Source organism: Aulostomus chinensis, chromosome 10 (assembly GCF_037954235.1).
Source record: "Aulostomus chinensis isolate RoL2024-O1b breed Wild chromosome 10, RoL_Achi_v1.0, whole genome shotgun sequence".
Lineage (NCBI taxonomy): Eukaryota > Metazoa > Chordata > Actinopteri > Syngnathiformes > Aulostomidae > Aulostomus > Aulostomus chinensis.
In genome coordinates this window covers 9899751-9907895 of record NC_141329.1, presented here as the reverse complement: position 1 = coordinate 9907895, position 8145 = coordinate 9899751, and positions in this window count along the sequence as shown.

The following is an 8145-nucleotide window of genomic DNA, read 5'->3' as shown; positions in this document are numbered from 1 at the left end:
TTCTTTCTCCACAGGCTGGGAGTTGCAGCATGGATGGTTTCAAAAGTTGGTCGTCTTCAGTTGTTCGGCATCCACTGACAGTTTGTTCAGCTCTTGCGGTTGTGGGCCGATCATTTTTCAGCTGTTTATCTTATTTAGCAGCAACATATCGGTTGCTTAAAGAGACATATTTTTCCCAACCGGAGGAAATGAACGTAGACCTACTAGAATGTGTGGTGCCTTCAGAAGAGACACACTCTACTCTTCCTCTGATTGGCTAGGACTTGGTCATGTGGAGTGAGATGGATCTTAGTCAGAGCCAATCAGAGGAAGAGAGGGATGGCAAACAAAGCACTGGTTTGTTTTTCATTACATGATTTTGAGAGGATGCTATTTTTTTATTTTTATTTTTTTTGCTGTATCCTAATGTCAGGTCAGGTCAGAGTCACAAATATTATATTAAGTAAATAAAAATATACAATAACTTAAATACATTTGAAAATAACTAGCAAAACACTGACCAGTTACCTTGATCGTAAATAATGAAGTTGTTTCCATGTGGCATTTATGGTTATAATTGATATGTGAAATAATGTGTGCAGCGTTAACTCCTGTGTGTGTATATGGGCGAGTGGACTCACCTTCCTGTGAGTGTGTCTGTCTTAATGGAGCTGTGTCTGATAACAGTGGTTTGTTAGGAGGGGTCTGTAAACTGTGAGGGGACAGAAAAAGGACGAGATGTGGAAGCTGGAACTCTGATGAGAGGAGGTGTGTGTGAGCAGTGAGCGGGCATCCACATCTGTCTTTAAAGAATATGATGTGTGTGCGTGTGCGTGTGCGTGTGCGTGTGTGTGTGTGTGTGTGTGTGTGTGTGTGTGTAAGGAGCAGACCAACAGGCGGATGACTCACCATCAGCACACAACAGGGTCAGATATCTAGGGATGATGACTTCATTACCTCTTGAAAGATAGATGGAAACATCCCTCCATCTCTTGTTGCACTCAGGGTAAAGAGTAAACATCTCCAAGGGCCCAACAGAGGAGGAATTCGTACAAATTACAATATTGCATTTTTTTTTAGCTTGACCTTTGCGGGGGGGATCTACAGGGTGTGCTTTGTTTGCTGTGGCCATTGATTTACCCTCATAGTCTCAACAATCTCCCCACCTCTCTCAACAAACATAGGGAAAAGCAAGAGTAATGGATTTGTGATAATTCAAAATAGTGCTATAGATTTGTACTGTAACAACAAGCTCACTGGCAGAATTGAGACGCATTGATCTTATGCCCACGGGGCTTCTCATTGGCATCAACAACAGAAAAGAACATCTGAATGTATTTTAGGTGTTTGAAACAAACAAGGCAGAGTTTGCATTCTTTTACTTCCCCTCTGTTTGCTTCCTTTTTGATATTTAGTGCTTCATCCATATTTTGTCCTTGTATTTGACCGGTATAATCATGTTGTTTTCACGCAAACTAAAGCAATATTCAAAATGTTGTCTAATATTAGAGGGCATTCAATCAAATTAACAATTACATTGAACTACATATCTCAAAATGAGTATCTTTTCCCCCATCAACATTGTTCTGTTCTTCCTGGCATGTAAGCCTCGACTACTCTCTCTTTGCTTTGTGCTGTTTACCATCACTGTGGCAAATGGATCCACGCTGATGACTTTTAATAATGATGCTTTTGGCCCTGTGCTCACCTGGTATTAAGCTCCGTCCTGATGTGATCTGATTACACCTGGACCACTCTGCCGAGTGCGCCAAAGCCAAAGTGTCGCCATGTGACCTTACCCTCAAGCTCTGTATGCAAATAAACACCTACGCTTCATCAAATGTTTTAAATCAGTGACGTTGCCTGCTACAGTCTGTATTTAATACAAGCAGCGGACGCGAGTGTGAGTCAAGTCATGTGATCGGATGTATCAAAAATCATGATCTGCTGTTCGCGTGATTTTCAAACGGTCCTTCGGTGTGGCCCAGGATGCATTTGCATACTCACCACTGACAGGATGCAGCCACACGTGGCACCACCCTCCAAATGTGGCTCCAGTGATCAGATCTTGGGACGCGTAAAGTGTGCGCACACCTGATGTTAAGGCTGATCACTAGATCGCTCAAGACAAATCTTATTACCAGGTGTGCACAAGGTTTTTGACCCTGCTTATGAACCTACCTCGTAGCCAAAAATTCAGTTTTCACGTCGCACATGCATCAGATTGATGTTTGGGACCTGTGTTCCAAATTATACCTCCAAATTTGATCAGGATCGGCATGGCTACTAGCACTCATGTTTCTTAGCTCGAAGCAGTGACATCCTGTCTAAATGAATCTGAACTAATCTCAGATGAGCTAAGCGCTTCCCAGTTGTGTCTTCTCATGTCACGGACGTGAAAGACTTACCAGTTCGTCATCGATAAGTCGACAGATATCCAACAAGCTCCACGCGTGTTTTCAGATAAATGTTTAGAAAGCCTCACCAAACACACACAGAGCAATTGTTCGATGCATTTACTCTCACACAGTAAAAAGAAAGAGGTGTGTTTAGGAGGCAGAGACAGTAATCAGCAGCGATGACATCGTACTGAGTGAGTTCAAGGTTAGTCCGCCACAGTTGAAAGTACCCTGCATGGATGTCTCTCTTGGTGAGTGGCAGGCTCATTAAAGTGCTGTCTCTGTATTGTTTAGGTAAGACTGAAGTAGCCGAGGCCCCATTAGCCGGCTCCTTGGATGAGAGATTATTGCTGTGGAGAGTTTTCACTTTGCTCTGTCTTTTATGTGACCTTAAATGGATTTACTTTCATTTTGTTTTGACATAACGTGATAACAGGTGTAGCGCATAGAATATTCAATCATCATGTTGACGCTATACAAGCCTACCGTGTTGTCATCCTCACTGCACTCTATTACATTAAAACTTCGTCCTTCATCTATCACTGCTTTGCTTTGTTTTAAACACGTGAATCCAGTCTTCTTGGCCCTTGTTTCACGCTGATGTATCTGTCATTCTCACCCCGCCCACAGTTGTAGAAGTGAACTTTTGTTTCACGGTGCTGCTGTTGACTTCGCTGAGCGAGCCATCTGTGGTGAGGCAGCTCCTCGCCAAGGTGAGTGTGCTTCTGACGAGTGTTCCTGGGGCCTCGTCGGTGCAAATGTGCCACCGGGCTTTGCGTGTGCATCCCAGTTTGACTGCATTCAATTTCACATGATTAAACTTAACTGAGAGGTTTTCTTAGTTGTAAATTCTGGTCCGTGTGCAGTGAATTTTGTGTCTGATAAGCCTATAGATGCATCGATAAATTGCCAGTTTTATAAATTATTCGTTAATCCACATCCGTACTTGGTCTGAAAGCACCCTAGCATCAAATTAAACAGTCACACCCAATGTCAAGACTTTGGATTTTTGTTTGTTGTTGCTTCAGATAGATATTTGAGCTTCACTATAACAAATAAATGTACATTTGATATTTGAGGTGTTCTTTTTGTGTCCCCTTAAATCTGAGTTTGGGATTTTGTACGATGTGTATCAGACATCACAACTGACATGTAGCTAATCTTGCTCCAGCATGCAGCGCACAAACACCGACTAATTTTGATGTGTTAATCTATATTATTACTCAGAGTAATTATAAATACATCCAACACCATTGGAAGACATTATAAAATATGTCATTTTCACTTTATGTATTACTTATCACCCTTCCAATCCAATTCACTCTGATCCATCCTTGGAATCACATGCGCTGTTGGAGAGTGAGGAGAACTGTGCCAGGAATCCAGGGAGGGCTTCTCCCTCCCTCTGTCTCCCTCCCTCTGTCTCCCTGCTCATCTCTGTCTGGCTCCGGAAGAGTGAAATCACAGCTGCTGCACTGGCTTTTGGCGACTCGTCTGCTCTGAAAGGTCAAACCACAGCTATGATGAATTTGGACAATCCTACCTGTTAGTAAGCATATTGACGCTCTATTCTAAGCCACAGAAAACAAAACTTCCCCTGTTACTCATAAAAATGGTACATACTCACACACATGCACACGCACACACACACACACACACACACACCCTTCCAAGGGGCACAGAGTGGCGCCGTCCGGGGCTGTGGTGGAACAGGTAGTGTGGCCCATGGGGTTTATACTCAACCCACCGGGGGCCATAGAGAGATTGTCCCTTTCAGCCAGGAACCTGCCTACAAAGACAGGAAGTGGAACTCTTCCACCTGATACCACAGCAGTGGAGCGCCTCGGGGGAGAAACATTTCTGTGAGACGCCGGTGATGGATTGGCTGCTATTCCCGAAACGTGTTTACCTAGGCATACACTGACGACGACGAGCTGCCGCGGACCGCTCCGCATACAATGGGGGCAAACAAGGAAGAAAGCTGTATAGCAAATAAGCCATACTTTAGGAAGAGAGTTGCATGGGAAAGGAGTGTGTTTTGGAGTCATTACTCATTGTTGTGCGTTGTCAAATGACATTAACCCTTTCATCTGTTCAAGCCACACAGCCACGGCGTTCTCACTTCAGCGACAAGCTGGCTCGCTCGCCTTTCTTCTCTCTCTCTCTCTGTCTTTGATGCAGTCCAGCTAACAAACTCACCTCCGTGTCCTTTCATCAGGCAGCAGTGTACCATGAAAAATGACTGGTGTGGCTTTTCACCCTGGCAACAGCTCAGACCTGTCGCTCAACTGTCTGCAGGTAACCCTGCAACTAAGTCACAGGTGAACGCTTAATGTAAAGAAACATTGTGTTAGCTGTTTGCTACCTGATGATTCCGCTCTTAATCATTGTAGTTATTGAGCACCGTATTGAACATTGGCTTTGTTGTTACAGACACCCTATCCAGCTGTCTGAGTCAGTGAGACTCCAGCTCAACCTCATCGTCTGTTCTTCATGATGGAGAAATAGTGATAAATATATAATTTATGGACTTTTCCAAATTTTTTGAAAATGCATAAAACAAATTTTTGGTACATTCACAATGTTTAAGTGTACTTTTTTCAGTATGTAAAGATTACATTAACTTTTACAGATAATATTCATATTATATATCTGGTTTTATTCAAGAGCTGGCCTGGGGTATGGTCCTTGTCTTGCATATTGCCAGAAAATTAATAATTGATCAATAAGGCCAATATGTTTATTAGATCCAAATTTCTAATAAATATATGTTTTATGATGTACCCACCCAGTGCTTCTTTTTTTCAGTCTAACCACCCAAGGTAATATTCCAGGCCCAATAGAAGCACACGCACCTCAAATGGATGGAAAAGGAAAAAAAAAAAAATCGTTGGCTCTGGAGGTTGTGCAGGTTCATAGTGGTGAAGCTTTGAATTTATACTCATCTGTTCTCACATAGTTGGGAAGTGAGCGATATCACAGACTTATGCTTTGTGTTTTATATTGGAATGTTTTTATTGTCATTTCAACGTATTGACATGTTGCAAAATGCATTCTGGTTTTGTTCTCTTCCATTTTCTTTTTTTAACATGTTTTTTAATGATCTTGGCTTGGCATAGAAATGAGGAGCTTAGAGTGGATCCACCCACTTATTCAACATCCCTTTAAGAGGAACAAAGTGGTACGACTGATGCTGGCTGGTTATCAAACTTGCATACAGGGTCTTTAAAGTCTCATTCCACCACTGTCTGTCCCTCTGATCACATTTGTCCCTCTTGCTTGGCATCTGCAACTTTATCTCTCTATCTTTCTGCTCTGCCGTCCCTCTTTCTTCTTGTCGTCTCTTCTCCGGCAGCATGTTGTACAGTCTGGGTCTCTCTCTCTGGGGGCTGCACACTGTGTCTATGTGCTTGGGATGGCAGACAGGCCTGACCTATTTACCAAACGCTTTTATCCCCCTCCTTCGCTCAGTCTCTCGCTACCCCTTCTTGACTTGCTGTACATTTGTATGCATCTCTATCGCTCTATTCACTGTATTCCATTCGTCTGTCCGTCTCACTTTCCCCTCTAGAATGGTGAGAAGGGTCTGTAACCATTTGCATTCGAGAGGGTGTTTCACACACTCCCGATTCCTGCTAGACACAAGCATTCACAGAGTGTCCAACAACTAAAGATAGAAGACACGGGCAGGCGTAGATGAGAGGAGATAATAAAGACGCAAATATCACCAGAGACGGGAGAAAGAAACGTCAGAGTGTGACACACATACACACACATGCACACACATGCACACATCTTTAAAGAAAAAGGGCTCATACAGCACCCCAAAATGCTTAAAAGTGTTTAAAGACTGAAAACAGGCTGCTACTTATTAAGAGTGTGTGTGTGTGTGTGTTTTCTGTGATTGATGAGTGATTGATTGAACGCTTGATAGAAGACTGACACAGTAATGACCAAACTCAATTAGCTTGACCGTGTGCGTCTGTGTGGGCCAAAGCCTCTGGCCAGTCACTTACAGCACAGGGAGACTCATAAATCCTGATTATTTTAGCTAACGAGAACTTGCTCTTATCTCAATAAATCACTAACAGGTAAGTGGGCACAAGGAGCATCAGGCTGTATGAGCAGTAAGCTATGTATATGCACGCGTGTACACACACACTCACACACATGGTAGCCTGGTTGTTTACTTAAGTAAAGGGCTTAATAAAGCCACACATCTGAGAAAACACACTGGTGGCAGAGTCTAGACACTGATAGACAGGGCACACACACATACTGCAGACCCCAATTAGCTGACCCTCAACTTAACACACAGTGTTATGGTCTGTCACGTCACCCCTCAAAAATGTCTCCCGATGTGCCTAGAATATTAATTTAAAGGCTCAATGGATTTAAAAAAAAAAAAAAACAATACTAGAGATTTTCCCTTGACAGGGCATGCAGAAAAAGGAATTTCATTGACATTTTAAGACTACACTTACTCACTTTGCTGCATACTAGAAAGCTTGAAACTGCTCAGTTAGCACAAAGGAGGGAGAAGCTAGCATCCAAAGCTAACAAAATCCACCTCACATTAGCATCACTGCATAGTACAATATATCTTTTTTGTTTTACCTGTACCAAAGCTTAAATCTATAAATCTGTAGTTTTATTAGTGCAGGTTTTGTATATGCAAATGTATTCATTTCTGACCTAAATCTGCCTCGTTTCTTTTTATGCTAACTAGCTAATAGCTTGAGAGGCACATTTTCCCAGGCTGCACAGATTATTTTTTTTAAGATTAAACTGGGAACAGCTTCCTCCATTCTGCACAGATTTTTTTTTTTAAGATTAAACTGGGAACAGTTTCCTCCATTCCTCTTCCAAGCACCTACTATTTCACTATATAATCTGAGTTAGCTGGGCACAAAACCTCAGCTAGCTTGTTGTGTTGCTTTCTAGAGACCAAGCAATTCAAATAGTAAATTTTGTCTTTACGGATCAGAGGGCAGAAAAGCTGCTTTGTTAATGTAGAAATGGCGTCCGTAACGATAGACTGAGTTGCTCGAGTGTTGACTTCTCGTTACTTTTTATTTTAAATGGCATCTTTAGTGACTCAGCGGGAAGCAGAATGTAGCTACGTACTTTTACTGAAGTCATGTACTCACATGTAGAAGTTACTTGTGCTTTACTTGAGTATTGCAATTTATGCTCTGTGTTAAAAAAAATAGTGCAAGCTAAGGTCAGTTTGTTGAATATGTATCGTTATACATTCAAGAATAGTGCTGCAGGGACGACATTCTGTATTTGACCATTTGTGCAGAGACTGCTACTGCTTAGCACATTCACATGATACTGTTTTAACATCAGAGTTACAACTATCTCATCACGATTACTGTCAAAGAAGGAGCACCATTTTTATTTTCCTTCAACAAAATGTGGAACAGCTGGTTTACAGCTTCTTTTTTGCAGGTGTCATCCACATCTCATCTAGTGTAATATCAGATTCCCAAATGAACAGCTTGACTCCCAATCACACTGGGTTGGACGGTCAGCCTACAACTGCATATGGGAAGATAATCACCAGGAGAGTAAAATCTACAATTTGTCATTCTCACACATACTCTAATGGCTCATTGCTAATGAATTATGGTGGATTTAGAGCTTGGAGAACCCAGTGTGGGAAGCTGGAGTGTTTTCAGTGGTGGCATCAGAATGACTAGCAGCTCCCCCTGGACAAGACTTGGCTCGTTTCAGCCGGATTCTAGTAGCTGCTGTCCCTCCT